The 12,263-nt window shown below is 50.8% G+C and overlaps 1 protein-coding gene across 5 annotated transcripts in view; it reads left to right on the top strand.

Annotated features, from left to right (window-relative positions):
* The window catches only part of DNASE1 (deoxyribonuclease 1), a 51,142-nt gene that overhangs the window by 24,533 nt on the left and 14,346 nt on the right, over nucleotides 1-12,263 (top strand). For all 5 annotated transcript variants that reach the window (XM_063699969.1, XM_055365145.2, XM_063699970.1 and 2 more), the window contains exons 2-3: nucleotides 4,582-5,104; nucleotides 6,757-6,901. The gene's annotated coding sequence lies outside the window, so the exon portion shown is untranslated. The remainder of the gene's footprint in view (nucleotides 1-4,581; nucleotides 5,105-6,756; nucleotides 6,902-12,263) is intronic.

Raw genomic sequence — 12,263 nt, forward strand, 5'->3', positions numbered from 1 at the left:
TCAGTTTGGGAAGTTGCTACTGACATTTTTTTTCAAGCTCATTGATTCTTTCCTTTGACTGTATCTAATTGATGAATCCATCAAAGGCATTCTTCACTTTTCTTACAGTTTTTTTTTTTGTTTGTTTCTAGCATTTCCTTTTGATTCTTTGAGTTTTTATCTCTGCTGAAATTACCCATCTGTTTTAGCATATCATCTACTTTTTCCATTAGAGCCCTTAGCATATTAATCATAGCTGTTTTAAATCAGAGTTGTTAACTGTGATAATTCTAACATCTCTGCTCTTTCTGAGTCTGGTTTTGATGCTTGCTATATCTCTTCAAAGTCTGCTTTTTAATCGTAGTATGCCTTGTAATTTTTTTGTTGAAAACCAGACTTGATGTACTTGTTAAAAGGAACTGAGAAGGCCGGGCACGGTGGCTCACGCCTGTAATCCCAACACTTTGGGAGGCTGAGCGGGGAGGATCGCTTGAGCCCAGGAGTTCAAGACCAGCCTGGGCAACGTAGAGACCCCATCTCTACTAAAAATAGAAAAACTAGCTGGGCATGGTGGCACACGCCTGTAATCCCAGCTACTCAGGAGGCTGAGGCACAAGAATTGCTTGAACCCGGGAGGTGCAGGTTGCAGTGAGCCAAGATCATGCCACAGTACTCCAGCCTGGGCAACAGAGTGAGACTCTGTCTGGGGAAAAAAAGAAAAAAAAATAGGCCAGGCACAGTGGCTCATGCCTGTAATCCCAGCACTTTGGAAGGCCAACGCAGGCTGATCACTTGAGGTCAGCAGTTCGAGACCAGCCTGATCAACATGGCGAAAGCCTGTCTCTACTAAAAATACAAAAGTTAGCTGGGCATGGTGGCAGGCGCCTGTAATCCCAGCTACTTGGGAGGCTGAGGCAGGAGAATCGCTTGAACCCAGGAGGCAGAGGTTGCAGTGAGTAGAGATTGAGCCAGTGCACTCCAGCCTGGGTGACAGAATGAGACTCCATCTCAAAAAAAAAAAAAAAAAAAAAAAGGAAAGGAAGTAACTGAGGAAAATCAGCCTTTGGTGTGAGTTTTTTAGTTTATCTGGCTAGGCATTAGGCTCTGTCTACTGTTTGCTGTAACTATAGGTGTCAGAACTAAAATTTCCTTCTGTGTCTGTTTTTCCTTCCTTGGGTTTCCCTCGAGACTTCTTAAATAAAGTCTGAGATATGCAGGTTTTTCCGTTCTATTCTCCTGTTATTATATAGGAGCCCTATTCATGTGGTGGGAAGGAGGGGAAGTGTCCTAAGTCCTGTGACTAGGTCTCAGTCTTTTTGTGAGCCTGTGCCCCTGGCCTGTGACTTTTACCAGCACTTCTCAGTTTGGGGTTTTTGCCTCCTTAGGTGAAACAGGAAGGGAGAGGGGGCTGGAGTTGGGCCCTTTCTTTCTTGCCTGTGGAAGGCTTAGGGGTGCTTAAGTTGGGTCAGCCTTTCCCTTAGGCTGATGAGGATCTTATAAAAACCTAATTAAGTTAGGCTCTTGTAAAATAGTTTCCTTTGAGGACAGGCCTTGTTAAGAACGGAAAGCTCTAGACATAGTCCACATGGCTGCTTTCCCCCTCCCCCGCCAGAAGTATGAGAGGATCTTTCTCTGATCTTGACTGTGAGAACCTGGTAGGGCTCATGGAGGTAAAGTCTACATTGAGTCTCCAGCAGTTCATGAATTGCTGTGTAAATTTTCCTACCCTTGTTTCCACTCCTGGGCTCCTGCTGAGGTAAGCTCCAGTTCACCCTGTTGACCTGTCTCCAGTGTCGGGGGCAGTCATTTGCCCTGTAACTTCAGTTCTCTGATGCAGCTAAAAGGGGTTGTTTGCCAGTTCAGTATTTTTTCTTGTAAGGATGGTAGTGACAACTTCTAAGCTCCTGACATGCCTGACTGAAGAATGAAAGTCCTTTGCCTTCATTTTTTAATGATATTTTTGGTAGATAAAAATAATTCCAGTTGACTGGTTTTTGTGAGTGTGTGTGTGTGTGTGTGTGTGTGTGTGTGTGTTTTCCCAGTACTTTAAAGATGTTGTCTTTCCGCTTACAGCAGAAGTATCATGTCATTCTTACCTATATTTATCAGTACATAATATGCTTTTTAGCTTAACTGCTTTTAAGACTTTTTAATTTAACACTGGTTTTCTACAACTTGATTATGATGTGTCTTGGTGCAGTTTTCTTGAGGTTTATTTTGTTTGGGTTTTTCTTTTCTTTTTTTTTTTTTTTGAGACGGAGTCTCGCTCCATCGCCCAGGCTGGAATACAGTGGCGCAATCTCGGCTCACTGCAAGCTCCACCTCCAGGGTTCACGCCATTCTCCTGCCTCAGCCTCCCGAGTAGCTGGGACTACAGGCGCCCGCCACCACACTCAGCTAATTTTTTGTATTTTTTAGTAGAAACGGTGTTTCACCGTGTTATCCAGGATGGTCTCGTTCTCCTGACCTCGTGATCCACCCGCCTCGGCCTCCCAAAGTGCTGGGATTACAGACGTGAGCCACCACGCCTGGCCTCTGTTTGGGTTTTATTGACTTTCTTGGATGTGTGTATTGATAGTTTTCATCATATTTGGGAAATTTTGCTTATTTCTTCAAATATTTCTGTCTCCTCTTTCTTTTTCTTCTAGGACTTCCAAGTATGTGCACATTAGACAGCTTGATAGTGTCCAATAATTTTTTTCTCTTTGCCTTATTTGAGTAGTTTCAATTGCTATGTCTTCAAATTCATGGATCTTTTCTCTTTCAGTGTTTATTTGATGTTAATCCCATCCAGTGCATCTTTTCATTTCAGGTATCGTTTTTACTGTCTGTGGAAGTTCCATTTGGATCTTTCTATATCTTCCATGTTCTCATCATGCTCGTGTTTCCCTTTACCTTCTTAAATATATGCCGAACTATTGTCCTTGTCTGCTAGTTCCTTTATCTCTGTCGTTTCTAGGTCAGTTTCTATTGACTGTGTATGGTTATAGGTCATATTTTCCTCTCTTTCTTGCATGTCTGTTATAGCAGTTATCAGTTTATTGCATCTCAACTCTAAATCCACCCTTCATTGCCACTTGTGATACTGGAACATTTCTCCCTTGCCCCATGCTGGTCTTTGTCAGTGGAAAGCGTTGAGAGGAAAGGGCATTTCTTGGTTCTTTGTGCTTTGCTTACACCTGTCTGTGACATGAGCTGGTATGTGGGACATATAGGGTGCTCAGGCAGCTTTCAGGCAGGTCCCATAGCACCCCAGCTAGCCGCCTGGCAGCTTTCTGGTGAGTTCAACAGCACCCCCACACCAACCCCCCAGCTTTCCAGCACTCCTCAAGCAGCCTTCCAGCTCACTGTGTTAGCGTCCTCGCAAGTGGTTCTTGGCCCTTAGCTTTGTCCTGGGACAGCCCAGTCAACTTCATCATCTAGTGCGTACTTCTGACCACACCCTCTCCTAGGTCTGAATCCTTCCCTTAGTTACCTCCCTTTACTCTAGGATGTTCTGTAGATTTCTCTTTTGTTCCCTCTTAGTCAACTCCCTGTAAATAGTTAATAATTCTTATGCTAAACTTCCCTTGTTTAAGCTACCGTGTGGTTTCTGTCCCCTGGTGGGACCCTGACTGATAGGCCTGGTTATTTTTTAAATTGGATGGTGAATATTGTGAATTTCAAATTGTTGGCTGGGCCAGGTGTGGTGGCTCATGCCTGTAATCCCAGCACTTTGGGAGGCTGAGGCAGGTGGATCATTTGAGCTCAGGAGTTCAAGACCAGCCTGGGCAACATAGCAAGACCCTGTCTCTGCAAAAAATGAAATAAATTATTGGCTGGTGAATTTTGTTGAATTCCTTTGAATAACGTTGGGTTTGGGTCTGGAATGCAGTTAAGTCCCTTGGAAGCAGCGATCCTTTAGAGACTTCTGAACTTCTCAGTGGGTCCAGTGCTGCTTTAGTCTGCAGTTGACTTAGCTCTATTACTAAGGGTGATGCCCTTCTGCGGAGTCTACCCAATACCCCATGAATTAGGAGATCTCTCCACAGTGGCTTGTGGGAACACAAAATATTCCCTGTGTGAACTCTGGGGATTGTTTTGTTTGCTACTTCCTCAGGATTCTTTCCTGGGCCTTCTCATATAGTTTTTCTCACCCAGGCACAGATCTGTTTTTAGCTAAAGACTCCAGGAGACCCTCTGCAGATCCTGGCTCTGCCTCTGCAGCTGCCTCCTCCCCAGGACTCTGCCCTGCAAATAGCAGCAGCCTTGGCCTCCCTGAGCTCTGAACTCTGTCTTCCCAACTCAGATAGACTGCAGGTTCCGGCTGAGTTTCCCTGCCTGCACTGCAGCCTGGAACCCGCCTCCTGGTGCAGTCATAGGATGTGCTCTCTTGTCTCCCTTATCTTGGAATCACTGTCCTGCACTGTTTTCCACCAACTGAAGGCAAAAGTATGTTGTCCAGTTTTCCAGGTGTTCAGGGTTCCCTGTTGCTGCTTCCTACATGAGTATATAAACAGAGAACACACAAAACAGCCTGTCAGGAGTTTGCTGAAGTTTCAGGATAGGTGGTGCTGGGTGAGCTGATGGGCATGAGTAACACTCCCCTTTTCCTTCTTTTAGTGACCACAATATGAATGGGAACAGCAAGATGGCAAAAGCTTGCTGAGTGGTGCAGCTCCAGCCTGGGTGGTGGCCTCCCCAGCAAGTTGCATGTCACTAGCTTCCTGTGGCTGTCACTCCTGGGCCCAGGCACCTCCGAAGATCAGCACCTCCTCATGGGCTCAAGCAAGGACAGGAGCCCGTCACCCATGAGCTCGCAAGGGCAGAGCCACTGTCCTGTCTCGATGGCTCCACCGTGACTCCAGTGGACTTTGGACAGTGGGGAGCAGGCCCAACAGGGCCACTCGGATGTGGTCACTCTGGGTTTGGGTGGATCAGCACCAAGCTAGACTCATCCCCAGCCCCCAGGTGCTGTTGCTGCTCCTGCGTGAGGCCCCATCCACAGCTGCAGCTGTGGCGGGGTGACTAGTGGTGGCCAGCATGGCCCTGCTGCAGCTCCACGCTGTGGGGGGCGTGGCCCTGACCAGCAGCCACCCCTCCATGTGGGCCACAGGGGAGGAGCTTAGGAAGCCGCCTTGGCAAGGTGAGTGGACGCATTTACGTGGTGAGAGGTGAGAACCAGTGCTGCTCCCCAGAGCCCTGCGATTCCTGGGGAGGCTGAGGCTTGTAGACGCCTTGCCTGCTCTCCTCCTGAGGTGCTTTCCTGTTCACAGGGCTGGGACCTTGGAGGGAGAATGGAGGCAGAGCCTCTGTCTACCCCCGCTCAAGGGCCCAGCACAGGCAGGCCCTCTGGGGAGCCCCTCAGTGGCTGGTGGGGAGTCTGGGGCAGGGTGAGGGACAGCATCTTCCACCGACCACAGGCTTGGGCAGCATCTGTCCTGGAGGCCATCCCTGCGGGAAGGCCTCTTTTGTGTGACTCCTTCCCTGTGAAATGGCTTCTCCATGCAGTTCAGCCCCACAGGTGCCCTGAGAAAACACGAAGTGCTTTCTGCACGTGTCCCGGCCCCCAGAGAAGAATTTGGTTACAGAGAAGGTGACAGCTCATGGCTTCCTGAGGGTGGGGCAGTGGGAGAAGTCCCCAGGGGAGCTTGGGGCCCATGGCCTCCCACACCCTGGGTGGAGCTGCCCACCAGGAGGCCCACATTGCCTCAGTGTCCTGCACCCTACAGTTCAGGGTGCCTGGGGGCTGGAAGGAGAGCAGGGGCCGGGGACCAGTGGCTCACAGGGACCTGGGGAGAACTGTGGAACCAGCCTTCCCAGCCGTCCCACCCAGGAAAGGAGTGGGCAGAGGTGGAAGAAATACAGCACTGCCTTGGCCTTGGCCTCAGACCCGAGGGTCTGGCTATAGCCATGGTGGCGGCTGTGTCGTGGGGGCTGCATCATGGCACTGGCAGTGGCCCCATGACTGTGGACTAGTGCAGACTAGCACAAAGTTCCTGCTGGACTCGGGGTGGGAGTCCCTCCTGGCCGTGGAGACAGGCCCACGTCAGCCCCTCAGGATCTTTTGCCCAACAACTCTCAGCCTTTTGCTTGGGGCCTCTTTGCGTGGAATGGTTCTGAGTTCTCTGCTATCTGGCAGCATCATCTTCTGAGCACTGCTCTGACAGGTGCGTTAGTCCACAGACTGCCATGCCCTCCCATTAGGAGCCATCCTTGGGCACTCCTGTGTCTCCCGTGGTTACTCCACCATCCTGCCAGGCCATGGGATGTGGAGGCTGAAGTCCAAATGGGACAGAAGCCTGTCCCCTCCCTCCTTCCTCAGAGAGGCCTTGGTTGGGCTCACACTGAGTAGGGGCAACCAGCAGCTGGAGAGAGTGGAGCTCTTAAACTGTGGCTCCGGAGCAGAAGGCCCCCTCTGACACACCTTTCATCCAGCATGTCCTCCGTGAGCACCTGCCACGGCCCAGGCCCTGCTCTCGGTGCTGCCGGCTGAGCCCAGCTCTCGTGGGGCTTGCATCTAACAGGAGAGGGTAACTACAGTGTGAGTGAGATGTGATTCGTGGTGAGGAATAGAGGAATAGAGGAATGAGGATGCAGAGGTCTTCTGTCCTAGAGGACGCTTGGCTGGGCAGAGGGAAACGGCCTTGTGTCCCTGGGGCACTCTCATTGTCGGGCACATCTCTGGATGGGACATCTGTGGCTGGAAGCTGTCCTTGTGGCCGTGCTAGTTGGACCAGCCTGGCTGGTTATCAGTCCGTGTCCTCAGCCCCTCCCCTTTTCAATGACTCATTCCAGGTCCCCCAGGCTCTGCGTCTGGTGTGGAAGAGCTCACGGCGAAGCACTCCTGCCCAGGACCCGAGGAGCCAGCCACCGTTCAGAAGGCCCCAGCTTGAAGGCCTGGAGAGCCGCCCAGCAGCACAACACAGGCAAGCTTGGGGAGGTGAGCCCCACTTCCTGCTCCCGCACAGGCTCTTCTCCCTGGGGCACTGGCTGGGCAGGATGCTGAGAAGCTGGGCATGGGCGGCTGCTGAGAGGCAGAGGAGCCAGAGAGCTGCAGGAAATATTCTGGGGCTGGGAGACCAAGATAGGGGCTCGGGGCTGCCGAGGCGGCTGGACCTGAGGGGCCAAGACTCCTGAGCGAAGGAGCCAGAGAAGAGAGACGGACATTAGGCACTGGTCTCTCTAGCCATTTGCTGATGAAGCTGCTTAGGGCAGAGGAGCAGAAAGTGGCTGAAAAGCAGAGTGGGATTTTTGGCAGTTTCGTGGAGTTAGGGAATAGGTTGGGGCCTATCAGGTGCAGGGCCCTAAGAAATACCCCAGGCTGTCATCGGGGACCAACCCTGTCTCGCCAGGACAAGCCACAGCTGGGCTGTTTTTTCCAAAGACTGCAGAGGAGCTTAGTGTGGGTGGAGTTCCTGATTCACTGTCTCACTGCTGCCCACCACGGAGCGGAGCGGGTGAGATGTCCCTGTCGGGGGACATGTCCAGAGCCTCCGCCGTTCTGTCACTCACAGTCCCTGACACTCAGTTGAAGGCAACCAGGTACACTGGGAAAGGGGACCAGGGGAAGAAAGGTGATGGACCCACAGGAGACTGAGATACGGTTTTTGGACATGGACTTTAGTATGTTAATCACATCTGTTTTATTTATTTTATTATTTTATTTATTTATTTTGAGATGGAGTCTCGCTCTGTGGCCCAGGCTGGAGTGCAGTGGCGCGATCTCGGCTCACTGCAAGCTCTGCCATCCGGGTTCACGCCATTCTCCTGCCTCAGCCTCCCAAGTAGCTGGGACTACAGGCGCCCGCCATCATGCCCGGCTAATTTTTTTGTATTTTTAGTAGAGATGGGGTTTCACCGTGTTAGCCAGGATGTGATTTGCCCGCCTCGGCCTCCCAAAGTGCTGGGATTATAGGCGTCAGCCACTGTGCCCGGCCAAGCACAGCTATTTTAAATAATAGAGATAAGATGATAGATTGTTTCATAGAATTGGAATTCATAAAAAATATAATGGAAGTTCTAAAACAGAAAAGCACAATAACTGAAATTTAAAATTCAGCCCGGTGCAGTAGCTCACACCTGTAATCCCAGCACTTTGGGAGGCTGAGATGAAGAGTTTGAGACCAGCCTGGGCAACATAGCAAGACCTTGTCTCTACTAAAAATTTTTTAAAATTAGGCCGGGTGCAGTGGCTCACACCTGTAATCGCAGCACCTTGGGAGGCCGAGGCAGGCAGATCACTTGAGGTCAGGGGTTCAAGACCAGCCTGGCCAACATGGTAAAACCTTCTCTCTACTAAAAATACAAAAATTAGCCAGGTGTGGTGGCGGGTACCTGTAATCCCAGCTACTCAGGATGCTGAGGCAGGATAATTGCTTGAATCTGGGAGGCAGAGGTTGCAGTGAGCCAAGATTGCACCCCTGCACTCCAGCCTCGGCAACAGAGTGAGACTGGGTCTCAAAAACATAAAGATTTTACAAAATTAGCCGGGGATGGTGGCACATGCCTGTGGTACCAGCTACTTGAGAGACTGAGGAGGGAGTATTGCTAGCGCCTAGGAGGTGGAGGCTGCAGTGAGCTATGAATCTGCCACTGCACTCCAGCCTGGGCGACAGAGCGAGACTCCATCTCAAAAAAAAAAAAAAAAAGAAATAAAAAATCCAGTAGGTGTATTTACCAGCAGATTGGAATCAGCTGAAAAAAGGATTAGTGCTCTAGAAGAAAGGTCAGTAGAAAATACATAGTGAGGCTTGGCATGGTGGCTCACGCCTGTAATCCCAGCACTTTGGGAGGCCAAGGCAGGCGGATCAGTTGGGCTTAGGAGTTCGAGACCAGCCTGGGCAACATGGCAAAACTCCATCTCTACAAAAAATACAAAAAATTAGCCAGGCCTGGTGGCGCATGCCTGTGGTCCCCGCTTCTTGGGAGGTTGAGGCAGGAAGATCACTTGAGCCTGGGAGGCTCCAGTGAGCCAAGATTATGCCACTGCACTCCAGCCTGGGTGACAGAGTGAGAGACCCTGTCTCATTTCTTTAAAAGAAAAAAAAAAGTAAAAAGAAAATCCCTTGCAAATACCACCACAACCAGCCCACTTTACACTGTGTGTCGTTTTCCTGGACCCTGAGGGCGCCCTCCCTTTTCCTTTCTGTGGCCCCCTAGCCTTGGACAGGGAGGGGGCCCTGCTGAGAAGGCCTTTGTACTTGGGAGAGACCGAGGTGGCTTCGGAATTGGGGAATTGGGGGATTACTTTTCATTGCGACCCTTGTTGGAAACATCAGCACACTGGAGTCCAGTTGCAGTTCGCCTTGTGGCTTTGTTTAAATCCTCATTGGGAACATGAGTTCTCATTGTCCTCAGGGACTCAGGCTGCGGGTGTGCTAACCTCCCTGGTGAGAAAGTGGCTTTTTAGACAAACTTCTTTTCATTTGCATCTCTCCTCAAAGCAGAACGCAGAAAGCGGCAGCACTGGGAGCCTGCGGGGAGGGACGGGGAAGCCAGCGGAGGCTGAGCCAACATGCCGTGGTTCAGGCCCACACCTCGTGGAAGGCAGAAGGCGAGTGCTGACCTTCCATAGCAGGCCAGGGTGGGGAAGGGGCGGTCTGCTGCCTGCTGAGCGTGACTGTGCAGCTGTTGCGAGTCTTTGTGATTCCGATGTGTGGTGTTCTGAGAAATTTCCCATCCTGGGTTAATGCTTTCTTTATTATGAACAGAAATTAATTCATGAGGGATGGCGCAACCAGGCTGGGGCGCAGACCAAGGGCAGTGCACTGGGCTGTGATGACTGCATCCTGCTCAGGTTGTGGGACATGGGGTTAAAACATTGTCACGGCAAAGACACTGGCCTTTTACCTGAGTACAGGATAGTAGCCCTTTGTCCTCTAAGATGCTCTGTCCCTGGGGCCAGCAAACACCTCCCAAGGGAGAGGAGAGAAAGAACCCCGAGTAGAGCCAGCTGAGGGCAGGTAGGTCCTGTAGGGCTGTGGGAGCCACTGCAACCCTGGGAGCTTCCTGTCAGCTCAAGCCCAGTGCCCAGAGTGTCCAAGTGCCACCTGGATGCCCTGCAGTGTCCACTGTCCTGGGTTCTCAAGGTTTTTCTCTGGGAGGGTCTGTGGGGAGCCTGGAGCTGCTGGGTAGGAGGTGGGCTTGTGGCTCAGCTGTGTCCAGTGGCTGGCTGTGGAGCGCCTCCTCTGCTCCAGTAATATTTTCATGGGCAAGAAAGACCACTACTTTCTTGGCCACCGCTTCCTGGAGCTTGTGTTCCTGGAAGCCAGCCATAAATAAGCCGGCCATAAACGAGGGTAAACAGGTGCCTGAGTAAACACACCAGAGCAAATGAGTCATATGGGCCAGCAGAGATGAACCTGGGGCCATGGCGGGTGTAGGGGTTGGGTGGGGAGAGGATGTCCTCTGAAAAGGTGACATTTAAGCTGAAACTGGAATGACAAGAAGGCCCCAGATCTGCAGGCAGAGCGGAAGGCTCAGAGCTTAGAATCACATAGGTCATGGAAAGCATTGGATTTCGTGTTAGGGACAATGAGAAACTGGTGACAGATTTTAAGTAGGGGAATAAAGAGATCTCATTACACATTTGCAAGATGTTCTGAGAGCTGTGGGGACGGCTGGGACATGTACCTGGAAGCAGGGCAGCCAAAGGGAGAGGCAGTGATGACGGGTGGTGTGGAGGCTGCAGAATCTGGAGGACGTGCAGGCTCAGGGTGCATGGTGCGGGCGGGGCTGAGGGGGAGCGGGGCCTAGGATGGTCTCAGGTATTCTAGCCCCTGGATGGTGGTGGCACCATAGACATGAGCAGGGAAGGCCAAGGAAGTAATCTGGGGCCATTGTGGCTGCAGCAAGTTTATGATGCCTGATGCCCATCAGACCTGTCTGAGGGGAGATGTCCCAGCCACGGCTGAAGTGTGAGACAGAGCCCTTGCTTCAGAGGACAGCAGGGGAGTGTCTCCTGAGCAGGCGTGACCAGATGGTGTTTCTAAGATGGAAACCTGGGCATTTAATTTTTTGTGTGTGGTTTCATTTTTAACATTAACTAATGGTTACCTTATTTTTGGATGTTGCATCACATCTAGCAGTATTGCTTAAAAAGCTTTTGATTTGTAGAATTGTAAGAACTAATCGTGGGATTTTTTTTTTTTTTTTTTTTTCTTTTTGAGACAAGGTCTAGTAGCTCTGTCACCCAGGCTGGAGTACAGTGGTGCAGTCATGGCCCATTACAGCTTTCACCTTCCAGGCTCATGCAATCCTCCTACCTCAGCCTCCTGAGAAGCTGGGACCACAGATGTGTGCCTCCATGCCTGGCTAACTTTTAATTTTTTGTAGAGACAGGTTCTTGCCATGTTACCTAGACTGGTTTTGAACTTCTAAGCTCTAGCAGTCCTCCCACTGTGGCCTCCCAAAGTGCTGGGATTACAGGCATGAGGCACCACATGCAGCCAGAAAATTTCAGCATATTCAAAACTAGAGACTAGTATTACACATCTTCATGTACTCATTACCCAGCCTCAGGGCTGGCATTTTGAAGCAAATCCCAGGTACTGTACCACTTCATCTTTCAATATTTTATTAATAGTATGTGACTGTAAAATATAAGGCCAGGTGTTGTAGCTCACACCTGTAATCCCAGCACTTTGGGAAGCCAAGGCAGGAGAATCACTTGAACCCAGGAGTTGGAAAGCTGCCTGGGCAGCACAGTGAGATCCCCGCCCCATCTCTACCAAAAAAGAACTTTTTTTTTTTTTTTTTTTTATTAGCCAGGTGTGGCTGGGTGCAGTGGCTCACACCCGTAATCCTAGCACTTTGGAAGGCTGAGGCGGGCGGATCACTTGAGGCCAGGAGTTTGGGACCAGTCTGGCCAACATGGCGAAACCCCGTCTTTACTGAAAATACAAAAATTAGCCAGGCATGGTGGCGCACATCCGTAATCCCAGCTACTAGGGAGGCTGAGGCAGGAGAATTGCTCAAACTTGGGAGGCCGGAGGTTGCAGTGAGCCATGATGGCACCACTGTCCTCCAGCATGGGCAACAGAGCAAGAACCTGTCTCAAAAGAAACAAAACAAAACCAGATGTGATGGCACATGGCAGGAGGCTGAGGCAGGAGGATCCCTTCAGCCCAGGCTGCAGTGCACTACAATTGTGCCTGTGAAAAGCCACTGCAGTGGCCGGATGCGGTGGCTCACGCCTGTAATCCCAGCACTTTGGGAGGCTGAGACGGGCGGAACACAAGGTCAGGAGATCGAGACCATCCTGGCTAACATGGTGAAATCCCGTCTCTACTAAAAATACAAAA

This window comes from Gorilla gorilla, chromosome 18 (assembly GCF_029281585.2).
Source record: "Gorilla gorilla gorilla isolate KB3781 chromosome 18, NHGRI_mGorGor1-v2.1_pri, whole genome shotgun sequence".
Classification (NCBI taxonomy): Eukaryota; Metazoa; Chordata; class Mammalia; order Primates; family Hominidae; genus Gorilla; species Gorilla gorilla.